Source organism: Lithobates pipiens, unplaced genomic scaffold (genome assembly GCF_037356315.1).
Source record: "Lithobates pipiens isolate NorthernLeopardFrog02 unplaced genomic scaffold, aLitPip1_a1.2 Scaffold_5, whole genome shotgun sequence".
Lineage (NCBI taxonomy): Eukaryota > Metazoa > Chordata > Amphibia > Anura > Ranidae > Lithobates > Lithobates pipiens.
The window spans coordinates 1,564,982-1,591,094 of record NW_027507873.1 but is presented as its reverse complement, the minus strand read 5'-3'; positions in this window follow the sequence as shown (position 1 = coordinate 1,591,094).

Sequence of the window (26,113 nt, the reverse complement as noted above, 5' to 3'; positions counted from 1 at the left end):
CGTGCGCGCGCACACCTGCAAACCGCTTCTTAAAGGGCAACACACAGGTATGTTAATCTGCCTTTACGTGCCCTTCTGCCGATGTATATGTGCGTGAGCCGGTCGGCGAGCGGTTAAAGGGTGTCCCGCAGCTTTCGAATTTGCCGCGAACGCCCCAAATTGTTCGTTATTCGGCGAACAGGCGAACATCGGGCTCATCCCTAGTCTGGAACTTCCGAAAGAGAAATTGTTAAATGAAAGGCGAGTTAACGCGCGCTTGTTTGTTGACTTTGGAGCTTCGCTTCAGCCTGATTTACTCTCGAACGGCAGGCACATCCTTCACATTACATTTAAAATGAAACATATATGTACCCTGTTTCCCCGAAAATAAGACCTAGCGTGATTGTCGGTGATGGCTGTAATATAAGCCCTACCCCCCAAATAAGCCCTAGTTAAAGTCCTTGTAGGTCTTATTTTCAGGGTAGGGCTTATTTTTGGGCAAACAGGGTAGGGCTTATTTTGGGGGTAGGGCTTATTTTGGGGGTAGGGCTTATATTGCAGCCATCACCGACAATCACGCTAGGTCTTATTTTCAGGGAAACAGGGTAAAAATAAATACGTTCTTCACACACACACAGGTCCTAGAACATTCCCCAGAAGGCAACGCGAGGAAGAAAAGAATGGAGATCACCGCGGAGTAGGAAGTGGCAGATTAGGACGATCTGCCTAGCAACAGCCATTTCTGGTAAGTAAAAAATAATAATTATTTTTTCAGATTTTAGGGGAGAGTGTTATGTAATTTATTTTTATTTTTTTAGGGTGGACCTCCACTTTAAGGACCGAGCCTTGTATTGAGATTTGGTGCTTACAAGTTAAAATCATTTTTTTTTTTTTTTTGCTAGAACCCCCAAACATTATATTTATTTTTTCAGACAGCCTAGAGAAAAAAAAATGGCGGTCATTGCAAAACTTTCTGTCACACCGTGTTTGCGCAGCGGCCTCACAAGTGCAATTTTGTTTGGAAAAAAATACACTTTTTAAAATTAAAAAATAAAACAATAAAGTTAGCCCAATTTTTTTATTTTATATTGTGAAATATATTGTTTTGCAGAGTAAATTGATACCCAACATGTCCCGCTTCAAACACGAACTTTAATGGCATCCCAGTCTCAGTCCGTAGGGTTCAATATTGAGTTGGCTCCGCCCTTTGCAGCTATAACAGCTTCACCTCTTCTGGGAAGGCCGTCCACAAGGTTTAGGAGATGTGTCTATGGGAATGTTTGAGCGTTCTTCCAGAAGAGCATTTGTGAGGTCTGGCACTGATGTTGGATGAGAAGGCCTGGCTCGCAGTCTACGTTCTAATTCATCCCAAAGGCCTTCTACAGGGTTGAGGTCAGGACTCTGTGCAGGCCAGTCAAGTTCCTCCACCCCAAACTCGCTCATCCACGTCTTTATGGACCTTGCTTTGTGCACTGGTGGGCAGTCATGTTGGAACAGGAAGGGGTCGTCCCCAAATTGTTCCCACAAAGTTGGGAGCATGAAATTGTCCAAAATGTCTCGGTATGCTGACGCCTTAAGATTTCCCTTCACTAGAACTAAGGGGGCCAAACCCAACTCCTGAAAAACAACCCCCCACACACCATAATCCCCCCTCCACCAAATGGTTTGGACCAGTGCACAAAGTAAGGTCCACAAAGACATGGATGAGCGAGTTTGGGGAGGGGGAACTTGACTGGCCTGCACAAAGTTCTGACCTCAACCTGATGGAACACCTTTGGGATGAATTAGAGCGGAGACTGCGAGCCAGGCCTTCTCGTCCAACATCAGTGCCTGACCTCACAAATGCTCTTCTGGAAGAATGGACAAACATCCCCATAGACACATCTCCTACACCTTGTGGACGGCCTTCCCAGAAGAGTTGAAGCTGTTATAGCTGCAAAGGGCGGAGCCAACTCAACATTGAACCCTACGGAGTAAGACTGGGATGCCATTAAAGTATGTAAAGGTGGGCGTCCCGATACTTTTGGCGATATAGTGTATCTGCTAAAAAACTGCTAAATTTTGGTCCGGGGCCGGCATCTACTCATCACTTCTGGTCAGGAAGATCAGGAGGAACGCTACCGTTAGAACAACGTTGGCTTTAACGCTCCAGGAGTTGGATTGTTACATACAAAATAGACGCAACTTTTCTTCTTATTTTGAATTTGATTTTTAAACTTTTTATGAGAATATAAGCCCCCCAGGATTAAAAGGCAGCACCTACCAGTGGCGGCTGGTGCTATGCTTTTTTTTGGGGGGGGGGGGAGGGAGGGCGACAAACAGTCCGCCCCCAACTCCCTCCCGGTTGGATCAGCCGTATAGCACCCCCCCCCCCACCTGTCGATCCAATCACCCACATTTACCACCAGAGCTGTCTTTAATATCGAATGGATCCTGGGCTAAAAAAAAATTTGCCCCCCCCCCATGCAGTTGCACTCTCCACCTGCTTTGAGACATACAATAAAAAGCAGCTAGACTCCAAATCAGTTTACTGAATCAGATCAGACAGCGATTGTGACTGGTTGTCAGAGGTTACAGTTTATCATTACCACTCACTGGTTGCTAGAGGTTACAGCACATCATTTCTGCTTCTTGATTGGTTGCTAGAGATTACTGTACATCAATACTGCTCACTGATTGGTTGGTATAGGTTACTGCACATCATCATTGCTTACTGATTGGTTGCAGGAGGTTACAGCACATCATCTCCTCACTGCCTGCACACCATGGACTGGGGAGGTGAGGGGCCCATTAATAGACAGAAAACTCCTAGGGATCCTAGGACTCCTGGGATCAGTGGCAGTGCTGGGGGGAGGGGAGCGTGTGATCAATGGCAATGCTGATTTTTTTATACTGACTACCAATATAAAGAGAAGTTGCAACACTGGCCACCAATGTAATAGGGGTTTACACTAACCACTAATGTAATAGAAGCATTCACAGTAACCACCAATGTAAGGTGGGATTTACACTGACCGCCAATGTAAGGGGAACCTTTACACTGGCCACTAGTGTGAATGAAAGGATTGTACACCAAGCACCAACATAATGAGAAGATTTACACTGACCACCAATGTAAGGGGGGCCTGCACACCGGCCACTCGTGTGAATGAAAGGATTCTACACCAAGCCCCAATGTAATGAGGAGGTTTACACTGACCACCAATATAAGGGGGACCTTTACACTGGCCACTAGTGTGAATGAAAGGATTATAAACTAAGCACCAATGTAATGAGAAGATTTACACTGACCACCAATATAAGGGGGACCTTTACACTGGCCACTAGTGTGAATGAAAGGATTATAAACTAAGCACCAATGTAATGAGAAGATTTACACTGACCACCCATGTAATTGAGACATTTAGCCTGCGTTCACATTTGTGTGTGTTGGGAACGCATGCACAATCACTTTCCTGACACTACAGAACAATGCTGCCCTTTAGCAGATACACAGCAGTGCTATTAATTGTTAATAACACCCTCACGCATCTACTGACATGTGCCTTGGCACCGTGTGATTTTGGAAAAGGGTTTGGGAGTTTCTTCCACATTTGTAGTGCATAGAGCAGTCCGTTGAAATGAATGGGCGGCCCTACACGTGACCTCCATCTTTATCCACCCTGTCAGTACACCTTTGCATCCTTAAAGCCATGCTAACCTCTGCACCCCAAACCTCCCCCATCCTCTCCACTCCCCTTTGACTATACCTGGCTCCTCTGCTTATCTTTGCACCCACCTTACTTATCTCCATGCATCCCCCCCTTGCTCACCTGTTCACCTGTGCACCCCAACCTGTAATTCATTCTCTGCCTACCTCTGCACACCCCATACTACCCCCTCCCCTCCCCCACACACTAATTTGCTTACCTTTGCAGAACAGGCTGATGTTAGGTTTAATGACCACAGTTGTAGGCAGGACTTTCAAGCATGCCCCTTTACCTCCCCAGTGGGCAGCATTCAGTATAGGTGATGGTAGATATGACCTCAGGGTGCATAATATACATATCACATACATATACGCTATTTACATATGAATCCTGCCGGTCTGCCGCTATTTACATATGAATGCCGTCACTATTTACATATCAATGTCGGTATTTACATATAACCACTGGGTCTGCAGGTGAGTCATCTCTACACAACAATATGGCTGGGCAGCATTAGTAACAAAACTTCACACTGAGATATCAGGACACAGCACGGGACAAAAACTTCAAGGGACAAGGGAATTTAAACTGGGATAGTTGCCAAGTATGAGGCAGCTGCTTTGGGCCCCACAACAATGACAGGGCCCAGGGCAGCTTCCCCTTTTGCCCTGATTTAAAAATGGCCCTGCCTACCACATCTAGGTCACGGGCAGCGCTTCCCCCGGGGCGGTGAGCAGCGGCTTCACCCTGCACCTCTTCCTTGGCTTGATGGCGGCTTCACCCTGCGTCTCCTCTTCCTCCTCAGTGGCCAATTGGCCGAGAGGAAAAACGCTCCTATCGGGGTCTCAGCACTTGCTTCCTGATTGTGCTTCCTGAGAATGAGGAAGACAATAGGGAATATTAATTTGCTATTGTTACACAACTGGGCGGGCTCGGGATGCAGTGCTCTGCGCCCCGAGCCCACCGTTTTTTAAAGCCAATTTGAGCCTCTAGCTCTAATCACGTGCTTTTAAAGAAAAAAAAAAACCCATTGAGATCCATGCATCTGGCGCCCCACATGTAGATTAGGTGCCGGGCACATCAGTGCCGCCTCATCAAGTCCCACCAGTGCCGCCTCATCAGTGCACTCAGTGCTCACCAGTGCCGCCTCATCAGTGTCACCTCATCAGTGCCCACCAGTGCCACCTCATCAGTGCTGCCTTATAAGTGCCCACCCGTGCCGCCTCATCAGTGCCCACTAGTGCTACCTCATAAGTGTCCATCAGTGCCCCTTCATCAGTGCCCACCAGTGCTGCCTCATCAGTGCCACCTTATAAATGCTGCCTCATCAGGGCCCACCAGTGCCGCCTCATCAGTGCCCCCTCATAAGTGCTACCTCATCAGGGCCCACCAGTGCTGCCTCATCAGTGCCCACCAGTGCTGCCTCACTGCCCACCAGTGCCGCCTCATCAGTGCCCACCAGTGCCACCTCATCAGTGCTGCCTCATCAGGGCCCACCAGTGCCGCCTCATGACTGTGCAATTATCATTCAAAGTGTGACAGCGCTGAAAGCTGGAAATTGGCCTGGGCAGGAAGGGGGATGAAAATGCCCGGTAGGCAAGTGGTTAAACTGCATTTAATTTGCCCTCCCTATTTCCCCCTCTCCCCTATCAATTTGCTAAGAAATTTTGTTTAACCACTACAATACCGGGCACTTTCACCCCCTTCCTTCCCAGCCCAATTTTCACCTTTCATCGCTCTAGCGCTTTCAGTGACAATTGCGCGGTCATGCTACACTGTACCCAAATTAAATTGTTATCATTTTGTTCGCACAAATAGAGCTTTATTTTGGTGTTATTTATTCACGACTCCGTTTTTTTTTTTTTGCGATATAAGCGCAAAAATAGCGGAAATTTGGAAAAAAAACAATATTTTCTTTTTTCTATTTGAAAAGAAATCCAATAAAATCAAATTTTGTCATCAATTTAAGCCAAAATGTATTCTGCTACATATTTTTGGTAAAAAAAATTCCGTTAAGTGTATAATAATTGGTTTGTGTGATCACGGACATATGTACGCAAATGATCATGTACATATGTGTGCAGGTGATCACGTACATATGTGTGCAGATAATCATTGGGACATGTGATTTTAGTGGGACATATGTGGGGGACATGTTTTTATTATTAGGGACATGTGTTTTTATTATTTGGGGACATGTATGTTTTGGGGACATGTGTGTTTTGGGGACATGTGTGGGGACTGTGTTTGTACTGTGTGGTGTGTTGTGTGTTTTACACTACACTGATGATCAGTGAGTAAAAAGCTGTAAAAAGCAGCCCATACTCACTGATCACCAGCCGGCTGCAGCGATCCGCTCTCCTCTCCTCAGCGGTGACTTCCGTGTGAGGAGAGGAGAGCCGATTGCCTAGCAACCGGCTGTTTGTTTACATCACATGACGGCCGTGATTGGACACGGCCGTCATGTGATCAGGAGGGCCAATCACAGAGCCCTAATGCCGATCTGAGATGTGCCGTGTCCGGGTGACACGAGCACATCGGGATCGCGCCGCTGCGCGGGCGCGCTCGATCCCGCTACTCCTGAATGACGTTCCTGAACGTCCTATCAGGAGTAGACGGCTCCCACCCGGCCGTATATATGCATTGGCCGGGTGGGAAGTGGTTAAATAAAGCCTTTCCCTTATCATTACATGTCTTATCCTCTCTCTCAAGACCTGATGCAATGGGCTGGCGATGGGCGGGAGTTATGCAAATATTGAAATTCCTTGATGGGCGGGATGTCAGTATGGTGGCCATTCATAGACAGACTGTGCATACAGATCTGAGCCTCCATGATTGATAGGGACAATCACGCTGAGGAAGAAGAGGGCTAGATGACGCGGGACGTCCTCCAGGCAGGAAATAAGGGCGGGGCTCTATCTGACTTGCTGCAGCTTCTAATGAACATTGTGAGAAGCTCACAGTGTGCGGTGAAATCAGAGGAAGCCGTCTCAGAAGAGGAAGGGAGGCCCGGTACAACTGTGCAAGACTGAAGGGGAAGGTTGGCGTTCAGCTTTAACCAGTTGCCGACCGCCGCACGACGATGTACGTCGACAGAATGGCACGGGCAGGCATATGGGCGTACCTGTACGTCCCTGCCTTCCCGCGGGTGGGGGGCCCGATTGGGCCCCCCCCCCCCGGTGCCAGCGGCAGTCGGTATCCGTTCAGGAGCAATCCGGGATGAGGGGGCGGCCATTCATTCATGGCCACCCCCTCGCGATTGCTCCTGACGAATGGAAGTGAAGTGTGACATCACTTCCTCTCCTGTAATGTAAACACAGGCAGAGGAAGTGATGTAATCTCTCCTCCGTGTCAGTATTTTTCGTTCCGGCACCGAGGAGAGAGGATCGGTGAGTTGCACCAACACGACACTACACAGTAGAACATGCCAGGCACACTCACACCCCCCCCCCAATTACCCCTGCCCCCCAGTCACAGTGACACCAATTGCATTTTTTTTTTTTTTTTTTGCATTGGTGTCATTTGTGACTGTAATAACTGTTAGGGCAGTTAGGGTTAGCCCTCTTTAGTTCTAAGGTACCCCCCTAACCCCCCCAATAAAGGTTTAACCCCGTGATCACCCCCCGTCGCCAGTGTCACTAAGGCTGGGTTCACATTGCAGCGGTCTATGAGAACGGATGTGATTCACACCGCACTGCAGTGCAAATCACATCCGATCTCTGTGCGATTCGAGTTCAGCCATACAGATAGTATGGCTGAATTTGCGTCGCACCCGCCACACCCGCCGCGCCCGCCGCAAATTCGCACGGGACCCTATTTTTGGTCCGCAGCAGAATCGGATCGCATGGGTATTCACACCATGCGATCCGAGTTTGCAGATCGCACTGCGATATGCGAACTGATCTGGGGGTGTCATTAACATTTCACTGACACTCCCAGCAGTTCGCATAGGGCAGTGTGATGCGGGAACCCGCCGCGGATTTGTGGCGTTCCCGCATCGCTCCAGTGTGAACCCAGCCTAATAAGCGATCATTTTTCTGATCGCTGTATTAGTGTCACAGGTGACGCTAGTTAGGCAGGTAGGTATTTAGGTTCGCCGCAGCTTTTTATAGCGCCAGGGACCCCCATATACTACCGCATAAAACCCCCTGATTGCCCCCTAGTTAACCCTTTCACCAGTGATCACCATATAACTGTTACAGGTGACGCTGGTTGGTTAGTTATTTTTTTATAGTTTCAGGGCACCCGCCATTTATTACCTAATAAAGGCTTAACCCCCTGATCACCCGGCGGGTGATATAAGTTTGAGGGTCAGATAAGGTCTGCGTCGCCCCAGGCAGCGTCAGGTTAGTGCCAGTACCGCTAACACCCACGCACAAAGCATACACCTCCCTTAGTAATATAGTATCTGATCAGATCTATATTAGCGTCGCCAGCAGTTTAGGTTTCCCAAAACGCATTGTTAGCGGGATCAGCCCAGATACCTGCTAGCACCTGCGTTTTGCCCCTCCGCCAAGCCCAGCCCAGCCCACCCAAGTGCAGTATCGATCGATCACTGTCACTTACAAAACACAACACACATAACTGCAGCGTTCGCAGAGTCAGGCCTGATCCCTGTGATCGCTAACAGTTTTTTTTGTAGCGTTTTGATACAGTCGCTGACAGCCTAGGTGCTTTTTTACCTGTGAGTCTCACTAGTGTACCCCTAAATTTAGGGGTGTCTACTTTCCAAAATGGGGTCATTTGGGGGGGGGGGTTGTGCCATCTTGGCATTTTATGGCCTTCAAAACTGCAATAGGTAGTGAGGAGTAAAATCAAAAATTTACACCCTTAGAAAGCCTGAAGGCGGTGCTTGGTTTTCGGGGCCCCGTACACGGCTAGGCTCCCAAAAAATCCCACACATGTGGTATCCCTGTACTCAGGAGAAGCAGCAGAATTTATTTTGGGGTGTCATTTCACATATGCCCATAGCATGTGTGAGCAATATATCATTTAGTGACAACTTTGTGAAAAAAAAAAAAAAGTTTGTAATATTCCCGCAACTTGTGGCAAAATATAAAATATTCCATGGACTCAACATGCCTCTCAGCAAATATCTTGGGGTGTCTACTTTCTAAAATGGGGTCATTTGTGGGGGTTTGTGCCATCTTGGCATTTTATGGCCTTCAAAACTGTAATAGGTAGTGAGGAGTGAAGTCAAAAATTTACGCCCTTAGAAAGCCTGAAGGCGGTTCTTGGCTTTCGGGGCCCCGTACGCGGCTAGGCTCCCAAAAAATCCCACACATGTGGTATCCCCGTACTCAGGAGAAGCAGCAGAATTTATTTTGGGGTGTCATTTCACATATGCCCATAGCATGTGTGAGCAATATATCATTTAGTGACAACTTTGTGAAAAAAATAAAAATAAATAAAAGTTTGTAATTTTCCCGCAACTTGTGGCAAAATATAAAATATTCCATGGACTCAACATGCCTCTCAGCAAATAGCTTGGGGTGTCTACTTTCTAAAATGGGGTCATTTGTGGGTGTTTTGTGCCATCTTGGCATTTTATGGCCTTCAAAACTGTGATAGGTAGTGAGGAGTGAAATTACAAATGTATGCCCTTAGAAATCCTGAAGGCGGTGCTTGGTTTTCGGGGCCCCGTACGCGGCTAGGCTTCCAAAAAGTCGACCACATGTGGTATCCCCGTACTCAGGAGAAGCAGCAGAATGTATTTTGGGGTACGATTCCACATATAACCATGGCATGTGTGAGCAATATATCATTTAGTGACAACTTTGTGTAAAAAAAAAAATATAAAATATTCAATGGGCTCAACATGCCACTTATCAATTTCCTTAGGGTGTCTACTTTCCAAAATGGGGTCATTTGGGGGGGTTTTGTACTGCCCTGCCATTTTAGCACCTCAAGAAATGAGATAGGCAGTCATAAACTAAAAGCTGCGTAAATTCCAGAAAACGTACCTTAGTTTGTAGATGTGACAACTTTTGCGCAAACCAATAAATATACAATTATTGACTTTTTTTTTACCAAAGACATGTGGCTGAATACATTTTGGCCTAAATGTATGACTAAAATTGAGTTTATTGGATTTTTCTAATAACAAAAAGTAGAAAATATCATTTTTTTCAAAATTTGCGGTCTTTTTACGTTTATATCGCAAAAAATAAAAATCGCAGAGGCAATCAAATACCATCAAAAGAAAGCTCTATTTGTGGGAAAAAAAGGACGCAAATTTTGTTTGGGTACAACATTGCATGACCGCGCAATTACCAGTTAAAGCAGCGCAGTGCCAAATTGTAAAAAGACCTCTGGTCATTCACCAGCAAAATGGTCCGGTCTGAAAGTGGTTAAGGAATATAAAGTGAAAACCCTTCGGAAGATCCGACGTTATGAATATTCATACGTGTTTCCTAAATATGTCATATTATGCATGCGGTACAATATAAATACACAAGCGTGTGAGCCTATTTATATTCCTGATGCCCCAATTTACTTTGCTGAAAAACACAACGCACATCCCTCATCGTAACACTCGCCGCAATAAACACCAGACAGAGATTGTAAATCCTCCAATCTAATTTGCAGCTGGAAGTGAAGACAATTACGGGGATCGCAATTACACCGCCTCTGTTTATTCTTCCTTATAAAAGTAACTAGATAACGGAAAAAAAAATGGGCTTTTCTTCCCGCCAAGATAAAAGTTTGTGAAGAAGAGTTGAGTTTGGAGTCCTGGGACTCGGAGTTAGTGGGTACTTTAAGTGAATATAAATTAGGCACGCTATATTACCAAAAGTATTGGGACGCCTGCCTTTACATAAACTACAATGGCATCCCAGTCTTTAGTCCGTAGGGTTCAATATTGAGTTGGCTCCGCCCTTTGCAGATATAACAGCTTCACTTCTTCTGGGAAGTCTGTCCACAAGGTTTAGGAGATGTGTCTATGGGAATGTTTGATCATTCTTCCAGAAGGGCATTTGTGAGGTTGTGAATGAGAAGGCCTGCCTCGCAGTCTCTGCTCTAATGCCGCATACACACGACCCGTCTTTCCGATGGACTTTCCGAATGAACGGACCTGGCCACACACAATCACACCAAAGTCCGATGGATTTGAACGCGATGACGTACGACCGGACTAGAATAAGGAAGTTCATAGCCAGTAGCCAATAGTTGCCCTCGCGTCGTTTTTTTGTCCGGCGGACCAGCATACACACGAGCGGATTTCTCGGTCTGGCAGAGTTCCGGTGGGAAAATTTAAAACATGTTCTATTTCTAAAGTCCGCCGGATTTTTGGCAAGCAAAGGTCCGATGGAGCCCCCACACACACGATCGAATTGTCCGATGGACCCGTTCCGTCTGACCTTTGCTGTCAGAAAGTCCGGTCGTGTGTACGCGGCATAATTCATCCCAAAGGTATTTTATCAGGTTGAGGTCAGAACTCTGTGCAGGTCAGTCAAGTTCCTCCACCTCAAACTCGCTCATCCGTGTCTTGGACCTTGCTTTGTGCACTGGTCCAAACCTTTTGGTGGAGGGGGGGGATTATGGTGTGGGGGTTGTTTTTCAGGGGTTGGGCTTGGCCTCTTAGTTCCAGTGAAGGGAACTCTTATGCCACGTACACACGACCGGACTTTTCAACATCAAAGGTCCGACGGAACGATTCCGGCAGACCATTCGATCGTGTGTGGGCTGCAGCAGACTTTTGATTTGCAAAAATCCGACAGTCTTTAGAAATGGAACATGTTTCAAATTTTTCCGCCAGAACACCCGCCGGACCTCCCGCCAGACCCCCTGCCGGATCCAGTTCCTACCGAGAAATCCGTTCGTGTGTATGCTAGTCCGACGGACAAAAACCGACGCTAGGGCAGCTATTGGCTACTGGCTATGAACTTCCTTATTCTAGTCCAGTCATACGTCATCACGTTCGAATCCGTCGGACTTTGGTGTGATTGTGCGTGGCCAAGTCCGTTCATTCGGAAAGTCCGTCAGAACTCTGTCAGAACTATGTCGAAAGTCTGTTGGACCTAGTCCCTCGAAAAGTCCGGTCCTGTGTACGCGGCATAAAGGCGTCGGCATACCGAGACATTTTGGACAACTTTGTGGGAACAGTTTGGGGACGACCCCTTTCTGTTCCAAAATGACTGCCCCACCAGTGCACAAAGCGAGGTCCTACACACGGTCGGACTTTCCCGCAGAAAAATTCTGACGGAATCATTACGTCGGATATTCCGATCGTGTGTGTGTTTTTTTTTTTTCTCGAAAAGTCTGATGGACCTAGAAATAGAACATGTTTTAAATCTTTCCAATGGAATCAATTCCTATCGGGAAAACCGTTCGTCTGTGTGCTGTTCCGACGGACCAAATACGACGCAAGGGCAGCTATTGGCTACTGGCTATTGAACTTCCTTTTTTTAGTCCCGTCCTACGTGTTTTGTACGTCACCGCATTCTAAACAATCGGACTTTGGTGTGATCATGTGTAGACAAGTCCGTTTCATCGGAACTCTGTCGGGAAAACCAGTTTATTCTGACGGAAAAAAACGGCGTCAGTATACCAAGACATTTTTGGACAATTTCATGCTCCCTACTTTGTGGGAACAGTTTGGGGACGGCCCCTTCCTGTTCCAACATGACTGCTCACCAGTGCACAAAGCAAGGTCCATAAAGACATGGAGAAGCGAGTTTTGGGCGGAGGAACTTGACTGGCCTTCACAGAGTCCTGACCTCATCCTGATAGAACACCTTAGGGATGAATTTGAGCGGAGACTGTGAGCCAGGCCTTCTCGTCCAACATAGTTACATAGTAGGTGAGGTCGAAAAAAGACACAAGTCCATCAAGTCCAACCTATGTGTGTGATTATATGTCAGTGCCTGACCTCACAAATGCGCTTCTGGAAGAACGGTCAAACCTTCCCATAGACACATCTCCTAAACCTTGTGGACGGCCTTCCCAGAAGAGGTGAAGCTGTTATAGCGGCAAAGGGCGGAGCCAACTCAATATTGAACCCTACGGACTAAGACTGGGATGTCATTAAAGTTCATGTTTGAAGCGTGACATGTTGGGTATCAATTTATTTGGTGTAACATTATATTTCACAATATTAAAAAAAAATTGGGCTAACTTTATTGTTGTCTTATTTTTTAATTAAATAAAAAGTGTATTTTTTCCAAAAAAGAATGGCATCCCAATCTGTAGGGTTCAATATTAAGTTGGACCTTTATGGACCTTGCTTTGTGCACTGGTCCAAATCATTTGGTGGAGGGGGGATTTAGGATTATGGTGTGGGGGGTTGTGTTTGGGGGGGTTGGGCTTGGCCTCTTTGAGGGGAACTCTTAAGGCGTCAGCATACCAAGACATTTTGGACAATTTCATGCCCCCAACTTTGTGGGAACAGTTTGGGGTTGTCCCCTTCCTGTTCCAACATGACTGAGCACCAGTGCACAAAGCAAGGTCCATAAAGACATGGACAGTGGCGGCCTGTCTATTAGGGGTGCACATGCGACGCCTCCCCTATCCAAGTGTCCGGCCCCCATGTATGATGCCAGATGTGTGGATTCCAAAGGGGGGGGGGGGTTTAAGCACGTGATTAGAGCCAAAGGCTCTAATCAGCTTCAAAATAGGGTGAGTTCGGGTCGCAGAGCACTGCGAACCAAGCCCACCCAGTTGTGTGATAATAGCGAATGAATATCGCTATTTTCACACTGATTCTCCTCCCGGCCAATCAGGAAACGGGTCTGAGACATGTTTCCTGATTGGCCGAAAGAAGAAGCCTTTACAATTGGCTGCCGAGGAGGAGGGAGGAAACAGAAAGCCGCTGTGATGCCCATGGAGGAGAGCAGGGGAAGGGGAAGCCGTCCGTGATGCCAGCTGCCTGGCACCTGGGTGAAGTACTGCCTGCCATAGATAGGGTAAGTGATGGGTCATCCGGACCGGGGGGGGGGGGCTGTGGGTGCATGCTGCATAACCCCCCCCCCCCCCAATTTTTTTTTACCACCAGCCGCCACTGGACCTGGATGGGCGAGTTTGGGATGGAGAAACTTGAGTGGCCTGCACAGAGTCCTGACCTCAGGTGTCCTAATACTTTTGGTAATATAGTGTATGTTTGGAAGCAGGAATTTTTACAGCCAACAAAATTATTACACACAAATACCAGAAAGAAAAGACTAAATATGCCAGTACTATAATTTTTCAAACATTAAATAGTTTAACCACTTCAGCCCCGTAAGATTTGCCTGCTCAATGAACGGGCCATTTTTTGTGTTGCAGCACTGCCTCGCTTTAACTGACAATTGTGCGGTCGTGCAACATTGTACCCAAACAAAATTGACACCCTTTTTTCCCACAGATAGAGCTTTATTTTGGTGGTCTTTGATCACCTCTGCGTTTGTTTGTTTTTCGCGCTAAACAAAAAAAAGCGTCATTTAAATAAAAAATAAACACAATATTTTGTACTCTTTGCAATAATAAATATCCCTATTTTTTATTTAAAATTTTTCCTCAGTTTAGGCCGATATGTATTCAGGTGATCAGTAGAGACTGGCTGGGCAGCAGGCAGGTGAACATCAGAGACTGGCTGGGCAGCAGGCAGATGATCAGCAGAGACTGGCTGGGCAGCAGGCAGATGATCAGCAGAGACTGGCTGGGCAGCAGGCAGATGATCAGCAGAGACTGGCTGGGCAGCAGGCAGATGATCAGCAGAGACTAGCTGGGCAGCAGGCAGATGATCAGCAGAGACTGGCTGGGCAGCAGGCAGATGATCAGCAGAGACTGGCTGGGCAGCAGGCAGATGATCAGCAGAGACTGGCTGGGCAGCAGGCAGATGATCTGCAGGGTCATGCTTAGGGTTGCCACCTTTTCTTCAAGTCAAACCCGAACAGTTTTGTGGCGCACAGAAATTTCTTTTTTATAGTATAAGCTATACATATATTTTGCTACTAAATAACATTTCTAATCATATGTATATAAGTTAATAACAAAAGTCCTCTTTTACATCAGAGTCCACAGAGTTCCCCTTTTACCTCTGAACTCTGGGGACTCTGACATAAGGGATGCTCTGTGAACCCTGATTTATGGGGGAACACTGAGTACTCTGATGTACAGAGAGGACTATGCTGTAAGGGGAAACACTGCTGTAAAGGGTAACTCTGATGTAAGGGGTGCTCTGAGAACCCTGATTTGACTTAGTGTACTCTCTCTGAGGAAGGAGAGGGAAGGGGGGAGACTTCATTCAGAGACAGGGATGGATGGTGAGCTCACTCACCCCTTGGCAGTCTGCACCTCTCATTCAGATAGATCTGAGGCTGCTGGACTTCAAATTTCCAGCCTCAACTTTCCTTTTCTGAGGCACAGCGCCGGGGATTGGAGTGTGGGCAGACACAGAGGGGTAGGGATAGGGGGGAAGAGGTGCAGATCAAGCCCTCTCTCCTCTCCCGTCTGTATGTGTTGGTGGGGGGGTGGAGGGTATGGTTTGTTAGTGGTGGCTTTGGGCAGTGTGAAAGACAGTGTAACAGACACTCTCAGCAGTGAAAACTGCAGCCAGAAACCCTGCTGGGAAACCATAGTCCAGTCTAAATAATGTGTCCGGGTTTCAGACAGTCTGAAACCTGGACGCATGATTCCAAACCCGAACTGTCCGGGTGAATCCTGGACAGGTGGCAACCCTAGTCATGCTGGGCAGTAGGCAGATGATCTGCAGAGTCATGCTGGGCAGCAGACAAACATTCAGTTAAGACTGGCTAGTCAGCAGACTTGGGAACAGAGGACATCCTGAGGAAGTCTAGATGATGAAATGCATCAACCAGAAGTGATGTCACACACAGAAGACCCCCAAACAGGCACATGATAAGCAGGGACTGGCTGGGCAACTAACAGGTGATCATTAGAGACTGGCTGGGCAACAGACAAGTGATCAGCAAAAACTGGCTGGGCAGCAGGGAGTGGATCAGCAGAGACTGGCTTGGCAGCAGGCAATTGATCACACAAGACTTTTTAGGCAGCAGGTAGGTGACCATCAGAGACTGGCTTGGCAGAAGGCAGGTAATCAGGAGAGACTGTCTGGGCAGCAGTCAGGTGATCAGGAGAGACTGGCTGGGCAGCAGGCAGAGGATCAGCAGAGACTGGCTGGGCATCAGGCAGAGGATCAGCAGAGACTGGCTGGGCAGCAGTCAGGTGATCAGGAGAGACTGGCTGGGCAGCAGGCAGAGGATCAGCAGAGACTGGCTGGGCATCAGCAGAGGATCAGCAGAGACTGGCTGGGCAGCAGGCAGATGATCAGCAGAGACTGGCTGGGCAGCAGTCAGGTGATCAGGAGAGACTGGCTGGGCAGCAGGCAGAGGATGAGCAGAGACTGGCTGGGCATCAGGCAGAGGATCAGCAGAGACTGGCTGGGCAGCAGGCAGATGATCAGCAGAGACTGGCTGGGCAGCAGGCAGATGATCAGCAGAGACTGGCTGGGCAGCAGTCAGGTGATCAACAAATTCAGGCAAGCAGGTCAGTAACTGATGATCGAATCAAGTATAATCACGTAGGCAAAAGCGTAGATTTTAGGCCAGAGTCAGTAATGAATGAGCAGGTCAGGAACATAAGGAGCAGGCGGAAGCATAATCCAAGTGGAGGCCAAGGTCATTACAGGCAGTAACAGGAAATGTCAAGGCAGGCCGAATCGATAACAGAAAATACAGAGTTGCAGGTAGCAGCTTCCACAGGGACACTGTAAACCAGACAGCACTAGTCATGTGCAGCAGATCGGTATTAGATGCATACCAGCATTAGTGACAGATGTGCACACACACACACACACACACACACACACACACACACACACACACACACACTCGAGAATGGGTGACTATATGCCGGTCTGTGCACCGATATTTACCCCGATGCCCTAGTTTGCATACTGGCATTCCCTTCCTGATAGTTAGTAGAAAACAAAACCGTGTTATCTTTTTTTTTTTCAAAGCAACTTTGGCATTCCACATGACCAAATTTAAAGCTAACTGAGAAAGTTTTGATGAAGCTGAAAATGGTAATGTCACAGTATAATCAGGGCTCTTTCTCTTTAACTACTTATCTACCAGGCACATACACCCCCTTCTTGCCCAGGCCATTTTTCAGCTTTCAGCGCTGTCGCGCTTTGAATGACAATTGCACGGTCGTGCTACACTGTACCCAAACAAATATTTTATCATTTTCTTCACACAGATAGAGGTTTCATTTGGTGGCATTTCATCACTGCTGGGTTTTTTAAGTAATTTTTCGCCATCACTGATGTGCGCTGATGAGGCGGCACTGATGAGCACTGATAGACTGAACTGGTGGGCATTGATGAGGTGGCATTTATGGGCACTGATGAGGTGGTACTGATGAGGAGGCACTAATATGCCGCACTTATGGGCACTGATAAGTGGCAATGATGGGCACTGTTGGGTGGCACTGATTGGCACTGATAGGCTGAGCTGGTGGGCATTGATGTGGTGGCACTTATGGGCACTGATGAGGCCGCACTGATGGGCACTGATAGGCTGAACTGGTGGCTATTGATGAGGTTGCATTTATGGGTACTGATGAGGTGGTACTGATGAGGAGGCAAAAATATGCCGCACTTATGGGCACTGATAGGTGGCACTGATGAGCACTGATAGGCGGCACTGATGGGCACTGTTGGGTGGCCCTCATGGGCACTAATAGGTGGCACTGGTGGGCACGGATAGGCGGTACAGATGGGCACTGATGGGCATTGATGAGTGGCACTGATGGGCGACACTGATGGGCACTGATCGACAGCAGTGATGGGCAGCACTGATAGGCGGCACTGATTTCTAGCACTGACTGGCATCGCTAATGGGCACTGATTGGTGGCACTTGTGGGCACTGATGAAGCAGCACTTATGGGGACTGATGAGGAGGCACTAATATGCCGTATGGGCACTGATAGGTGGCACTGATATGTGGCACCGATGAGCACTGATAGGCAGCACCGATGAGCACGGTTGGGTGGCACTGATGGGCACTAATTTGCAGAATTGATAGGCGGCACAGATAGAAGGTACAGATGGGTATTGATGGGTGGCACTGACATGCGACACTGATGGGCATTGATCGACAGCGGTGATGGGCATTGATGGGCAGCACTGATAGGTGGCACTGATTGCCAGCACTGACTGGGCACTGCTTGGTGGCACTTGTGGGCAGTGGTGGGCACCGATTGATGGCACTGGTGGGCACTGTATGCTGGCATTAGTGGGCAATGGTGGGCACTGTATTGTGACACTGTATTTATTTATTGTAATCAGGGCACTAATGATCAGTGTCCTGATTACATCCCTAGATGTCCCCCTGCGAGGAGATGCCACTGATTGGCTCTCCTCTCCTCACACTCCTCACACTCTGTCAGTGTGAGGAGAGGAGAGATGATTATCGGTGAGGAGAGTCGATTACTGGCATCTCCTTGTTTACATGTGACTGGCTGTGATTGGACACCGCCGATCACATGGTTAAAGAGCCGTGGGCGGATATTAGCGGACGACTCCAGCCAAACAGCTAAATACCACAAAGGAAGCGCCTATAAAAAAGGAGCCGTTTTTCCGTACCTAGATTTATTAACTGCTTGCTGCCCGCCCAACCACCAAATGACGGCGGGGCGGTGCAGAGATCGGGGTTTCTAGGGCACGCAAGGGTGGCTGTCCTGGGACGCCGTCTTGTGACGCCGCCCCAGAACGAGAGCCACAGTGCCCTGCCATCATTTGGCGGTTGGGCGGGCAGCAAGCGGTTAATAAATCCAGGTACAGATAAAAACGGCTCCTTTATTTTTATAGGCGCTTCCTTCCTTTGTGATGATATTTAGCTGTTTGGCTGGAGCCGTCCGCTAATATCAGTCATCGGGGTGGTTAGATTGTATTTACAGCGGCATTCAGAAAAAAAAATAACAAAAACCCGGAGCCCACGAGAACACTCCGTTCTGTTGGACAGTTGTGTTTATGCTTTATTATCCGTCCTCAAACAAATGGCACTTTATGTTCAATGCTTTGCGTGAGAATAATAGAAGGATTCGTTCGGATGAAATATAAGTCTCGTAAGTACGGCACTGCCCGGCATGTGGGCCGGCAGTAAAACTGAAGGATGGTTAGTCACCGGCGGCTCACAATTTCCCCGAGTTATATTTTAGCAGTCATGACGATGGCGCCTGCATTGTTGGAATCAATTTGGAGTCTGAATAGGAAGGGGAAACGGCATCAACATATGTATCAAGATATCTCCGGCGCGAGCGTACCAAAGTGCCATTACATTGTCCGTCTTCTCAGCGGGGGGAATTGGCGGGCGAACACCATACATTAGTAGGAAATCAAACTTCTACCTGTCTGGCCAGCTCAGCTGCTAGGCTCAAAAGCCCAAAATAGAGAGAATGCCGTATGCGTTGCTATTGTAGCCACCATTGTGTGCCGGCCATGTGGAGAAAACTGCCAATGCCAAGAGTGGCCAGTTCTTAGATGTGGTAGCTTTAATTTGTAATTTTTTTTTATATATATTTAGTTTTATTTTTTATTTTATTTTCTATTTTTTGTTTTATTTATTTTTTTGTTTTATTTTTTTATATTTTTTGTTTTATTTTTTGTTTTATTTATTTTTTTGTTTTATTTTATATTTTTTGTTTTATTTTTTATTTTTGTTTTATTTTTTATTTTTTGTTTTATTTTTTATTTTATATTTTTAGTGTTATTTTTTATTTTTGTTTTATTTTTTGTTTTTGTTTTAGTTTTAGTTTTATTTTATATTTTTAGTTATTTTTTATATTTTTAGTTATTTTCTGTTTTATTTTATTTTTTTTGTTTTATTTTTTATTTTTTTGTTTTAAATTTTCTCCCCTTCATTTTTACTCGGCGACTCTGCCGATAACATACTTCCTGTCCTAGGGTGATAAGACTCATTCATTGTTCAGTTACCCGCTTGCCGACCAGCGCACCGCGATGTAAGTCGGGCACAATGGCAGCGGCTGCACAAATGGGCGTACCTGTACGTCCCCTTTAAACCGCGGGCTATTTTTTATATTTTTAGTTTTATTTTTAATTTTATTTTCTATTTTTTGTTTTATTTATTTTTTTGTTTTATTTTTTTGTTTTATTTTTTTTTATATTGTTTGTTTTATTTTTTGTTTTATTTTTTATTTTTGTTTTATTTTTTATTTTTGTTTTATTTTTTATTTTTGTTTTATTTTTTGTTTTTGTTTTATTTTATATTTTTAGTTATTTTTTATTTTTTGTTTTATTTTTTATTTTTTGTTTTATTTAATTTTTTTTTGTTTTATTTTTTATTTTTTTGTTTTTTTTTTAATTTTCTCCCCTTCATTTTTACTCGGCGACTCTGCCGATAACATACTTCCTGTCCTAGGGTGATAAGACTCATTCATTCTTCAATTACCCGCTTGCCGAACAGCGCACCGCGATATATAGTCGGGCACAAGGGCAGCGTCTGCGCAAATGGGCGTACCTGTACGTCCCCTTTAACCTGCGGGCTAGTGGTCACGCGTGTCCCGGGGGGACTCGATGTCCACCGGTTGGCCCGCGATCGTGATACGGAGAGGCAGAACGGGGAGATGAAGGCATTTCCCCAGTTCTGCCTAGCAACATGGCAGGGATCTACTGCTCCCAGTGATCTCTGTCATGTTCTAGTGAGCCCACGCCCCCCCCTACAGTTAGAATCACTCCCTAGGACACACTTAACCCCCTGATCACCCCCTAGTGTTTAATCCCCTTCCCCGCCAGTGATATTTACACCGTAATCAGTGCATTTTTATAGCACCGATCGCTGTATAAATGACAATGGTCCCAAAATAGTGTCAAAAGTGTCCAATGTGTCCGCTACAATTAGAATCACTCCCTAGGACACACTTAAACCCTTAATCGCCCCCCCCCAGGGTTTAACCCCCTTCCCCGCCAGTGATATTTACACCATAATCAGTGTATTTTTATAAAAATACATTTACGTTTTTTGGATGTAACATGACAAAATGTGGAAAATTTCGAGGGGTATGAATACTTTTTGAAGGCACTGTATACGCGTGGGGCGGTACGGAAGAGGAGACTCCCAGATACCATCTCCCACCATGTGAAAGAGTAAGGGGTACTGTTATGATGAGCCAAACTCAAACATGAGGTCCTATAACCACTTCAGCCCACGGAAGGTTTTACCCCCTTCCTGACCAGAGCACTTTTTGCGATTCGGCGCTGCGTCACTTTAACTGACAATTGCGCGGTCGTGCGGTGTGGCTCCCAAACAAAATTGACGTCCTTTTTTCCCCATAAATAGAGCTTTCTTTTGGTGGTATTTGATCACCTCTGCGGTTTTTATTTTTTGCGCTATAAACAAAAAAGAGCGACAATTTTGAAAAAAAATTAAAAAAACACAATATTTTTTACTTTTTGCTATAATAAATATCTCCAATATATATATATATATATATATATATAAATTCCTCAGTTTAGGCCGATACATATTCTTCTACATATTTTTGGTAAAAAAAAAAAAAAAATCGCAATAATCGTTTATTGATTGATTTGTGCAAAAGTTATAGCGTTTACAAAATAGGGGATAGTTTTAGAGCATTTTTATTATTATTATTATTTTTTTATTAGTAATGTCAGCGATCTGCGAGATTTTTATTGTGACTGCGAGATCGCGGCAGACACATCGGACACTTGCGAGCCTACTATTGGTCTTAAAGTGGTGCCAAGTACACCTATGGCGATTTGCGCAGCCGAGGCCAGTCTGCCGCAGTATATATATGACTGGTCGTCGCCAAGCGGTTAAAGGGTCCCTGTCACTAAAGGGTCAAAAGTGAAAAAAACAAAACATGTACGTTTTATATAATTCAATAATAATTTTATGGAATAAAAAAAAACAAAAAAAAAAAATTATCTGTACGTTTTATCTAATTCAATAAAAATTTTATGGAATAAAAAAAAAACGTTTTCTGTACGTTTTATATAATTCAATAATAATTTTATGGAATAAAAATTTTATGTAATTAAAAAAAAACAAAAAAAAAAACAAATTCAATAAAAATTTTATGGAAAAAAAACATTATCTGTATGTTTTATATAATTCAATAAAAATGTTATGTAATTAAAAAAAACAAAAAAAAAATTTCTGTACGTTTTATATAATTCAATCAAAATTTTATGGAATAAAAAAAACTTTTCTGTATGTTTTATATAATTCAATAATAATTTTATGGAATAAAAATTTTATGTAATTAAAAAAAACAAAAAAAAACAAATTCAATAAAAATTTTATGGAAAAAAAACATTATCTGTACATTTTATATAATTCAATAAAAATTTTATGTAATTAAAAAAAAACAAAAAAAAACGAATTCAATAAAAATTTTATGTAATTAAAAAAAAACAAAAAAAAACATTATCTGTACATTTTATATAATTCAATAAAAATGTTATGTAATAAAAAAAAACAAAAAAAAACATTTTCTGTACGTTTTATATAATTCAATCAAAATTTTATGGAATAAAAAAAAACGTTTTCTGTACGTTTTATATAATTCAATAAAAAATTTATGTAATTAAAAAAACAAAAAAAAAACGAATTCAATAAAAATTTTATGGAATAAAAAAAACAAAAAAAAAACATTATCTGTACGTTTTATATAATTCAATAGAAATGTTATGTAATAAAAAAAAAAAAATAAAATACATTTTCTGTACGTTTTATATAATTCAATCCAAATTTTATGGAATAAAAAAAAAATGTTTTCTGTACGTTTTATATAATTCAATAATAATTTTATGGAATAAAAAAAAAACGTTTTCTGTACGTTTTATATAATTCAATAATAATTTTATGGAATAAAAAAACAAACAAAAAAACATTTTCTGTACGTTTTATATAATTCAATAAAAATTTTATGGAATAAAAAAAAAGCAAAAAAAAAAAAACACAACCCCCCCCCCCCCCAGAATACAATAGGAGAGGAATGGCAAAAGGAGAAGGGGATACCTCCTAAAAGATTTAATGAATCCCTAAGGCAAAAATTCTGCAACAAATCGCTCTGTTGGTAGCGTCATCCCTTTTAAGGCCGTTCATCCATTATATCATGTCTGAGATTCTCTCCCCTGTATGTCCTGACATTTAAAAATCATATTAAAAGTTCATGTTGGAATTTAATGATCATGACAAAAAAAAAAACACAGCTGAAGTTACTAGAAGTTCCCGGTGTCAAAATATAAATCATTTTCCTTTTTTTTTTTTTCTCTTTTTTTTCTCTTTTTTTATATAGTATTATTATTATAATTTTTTATTTTTTTTTACGGTTCCCTTTTGCAGCGCTCAGGTCCGCTGGGAAGTACTTTGGTTATTTGTTATTCGGTACGGGGATTTGCCGGCTTGGGATTTCCCTTCGCTTATCTCTCATTCATGTCCTAATCGATGTATCTAATCAATCGCTGTCTTATCTGAGCGCCACGCAAAAAAAGCAACAAAGAAAAGACGCTTTTTTTCAAGGTGTCTGTATGTGGCGTCGTCTCCATGTCAGGATTAGGCATGGGTGGGGGGGGTTCTCCCAAACTTATTTTTTTTTTTTTTGTTTAAATTTTTTATTGAAGTATAGCAAATAATACATGAACTTAACTCCCGCGCAGGGGATTACAATGAGGGTGTTGCAAGACAGGATTGAAAGCTCGGAGAGCAAAAAGACAAACCTAAGACAAACACTGAGAGACCTAAGGAGGAGATATGGACCCCTCCCAATAAGGAGGGGGTTCCCCGCCCGGCACCAACAGTATCATCCGAATATTAAATTTCGGAGTTCTAAGTAAACATCAATACGTGAGAAAATAGAAAAAAACAAAAAGAAACCTCCAGTCAGCATAAAAAAAAAACCAATAAAAGGCCGCATAAAAAACATGAACAGCCGGAAACTACTTCTGGGAGGATCAAGGCCCCGACACCCCGACAGGGATCATGCTGTGTCGGGGTCTCGAAACCCCCCTAACCTGCTGATATAACCGGAGGACTATATGCCTAACATTAGCAACAATTGACTGAGATAAGTAATGGATCAAGAGAACGTACAGTGAACTAGGTGCAGGCCTCTGAGAGTCCCAACTATTAACATAGCTACCATCAGCTTATGAAGAAAAGGCCCAGGAGTAGTGGGACCAACAGTGCGAAGCTAGTGAATCTAAGGCCACAAGGTGATAGAACAATAAAAATAAAATAAAATAAATAAGTAAAAAACTGCTATGACCTGTCCTGAGTCCCAAAAATCACCAAAACCCGGCTGAGCAGGGCATGGAGAGGGAGAGGATGTGGACAGGGTAGAGAAAGGAAAGAGTAGAAAGGAATAGGAAAGAGAGAGGGGAAAAAAGAGAGAGAGATAGGTGTACAGAGAAGTGTGCCTGGACCAAGGAGAGACCGTGGACAACATGATATAACATGGAACTGGGGGCTAAACAATAACCGAGCCCTGAGACCGGTCTTAAAGAAGGATCCCAATAAAGTTGGCCCAAGGTTCCCACACCCGCTTAAATTTGTCTATTTTGTCCAAAATTGAGTGCGAAGTTTTTTCGTTGAACATAATCCAAGTAATTTTTTGTTTAAATAGTGGGAAGGAGACCCTGGGGGACTTCCAAGACCTGGCAATCGTCAGTTTAGCACCGATAAAGAAAAAATGAATCAGAACTCGGCTATGCTTAGTGGTTAGGGGTATCGCTTGATTCAGAAGGGCAATTGCAGGGGATTGCGGGATAACAAGACCAGTGACCCTACGAATAAGGCCAAAGGTCTTGTTCCAGAAGCTTCTAATCCTGGGGCACTCCCATAGAATATGGAGGAGCGACCCTAGATGGCCGCAGCCCCTAAAACACAGGGGCGTGGATTGGGGGTAAAATTTGGCCAGACGAGTCGGGACCAGATACCAGCGCGAGAAGACTTTGACGTCTGCCTCCATCAGAGAAATGTTAAGGATCCCCCTGAAGGCACTCGAGAAACAGGAGTGCCAAGTGTCCAGGTCCCATTCAATATCTAGGTCGCGTTCCCAGCTCAGCATGTAACTCGCCTTTTCCCTTGGATCGACCAAAGCAGAGTAGATCAGGGAAATGCCCCCCCTCACGTCCATGGCTGACGAGCACCAAAGTTCATAAGGGGAAATAGAAAGGGGGAGGGGATGATGGGAAATCAGAGTGTGTAGGAAGTGGGAAATTTGGCGGAATCGAAATCTTTCTGAATCTGGCATCTCCAGTTTAGATATGCAATGCCCGAGTTTGAGTGGCCCAGACTGGTTGAGAAAGTGCCCTATTCTATAAAGGCCTTTATCTATCCACCACTGGAATGCTCTAACATCCCTCCCAGGTGGGAATGAGGGGTTATTGAAGAGATGTGTAAGAGGTCGCCAATCTGAGGTGAGAATGTTGGTCTTGAAGAGCGTGTCGCAAAGCGCAAAGGAATGGGAGAGGGTAGGGGCCATGATCGGGGGTCTAGATTTCGGGGGGCGCCACAACAGGTAATCAATAGTGTGTTTGGGGATAGCTTGTCTTTCCATTAGGAGCCAGTCAGGCTTTGGACCTCTGGAAAATACCGTAGAAATCTGGCAGAGTTGTGCCGCTTGGTAGTAACACCAGAGGTTAGGCAGCCCAAGCCCGCCTTTCCGTCTAGGTCTAAGTAGCGTTGTCTTGGGGAGTCTGTGGTTAGACTTGCCCCAGGTAAATCTAATGATCGCTGACTGTAGGGTTTGGATGTGGGATTTGGGGACAGGTATCGGCAATGATCGGAAGAGATATAAAAGTCTAGGGAGAAGAGTCATCTTGACTGCATTGATCCTCCCAATCCATGACAGCTTGTGGAGAGACCACTGCTCTAGGTCCTGTTTGAGTTTCTTAAACATGGGTGGGTAGTTATGTTTATACAAGTGTTCAATGGTGTGCGTAAGCTGGACACCTAGATAGGTAATGGACGGGTTGCTCCAGGAGAAAGGGAAATGCTCCTTGAGCCTGTTAACAAGGTCTGAGGGGATAGAAACATTGAGGGCTGTCGATTTGGCCATATTAACTTGCAACCCGGATACCTCCCCAAATTTTCGGAGGAGTTGGAGAATGTTAGGAGTCGAGGTGAGGGGGGAGGTTATAAAGAGGAGGACATCGTCCGCAAACAGAGCGCATTTATGTGTTACCGTTCCGCATTTAACTCCCTGAATGTCTGGGTGGTTCCTAATGGAGATAGCTAAGGTTTCAATGCCGATGGCGAAGAGGAGGGGGGAGAGCGGGCACCCCTGTCTAGTACCTTTCCGAATCAGAAAGGGTTCGGAAAGGTGGCCCTGAAGTCTGATTCTAGCCTTAGGTTGGGAATAAAGGGCTCCCAGGAGATGGAGGAAATGTGGGCCGAAGCCCCATCTTTCTAGAACACTAAAAAGGTATGGCCAAGTGATAGTATCGAAAGCCTTT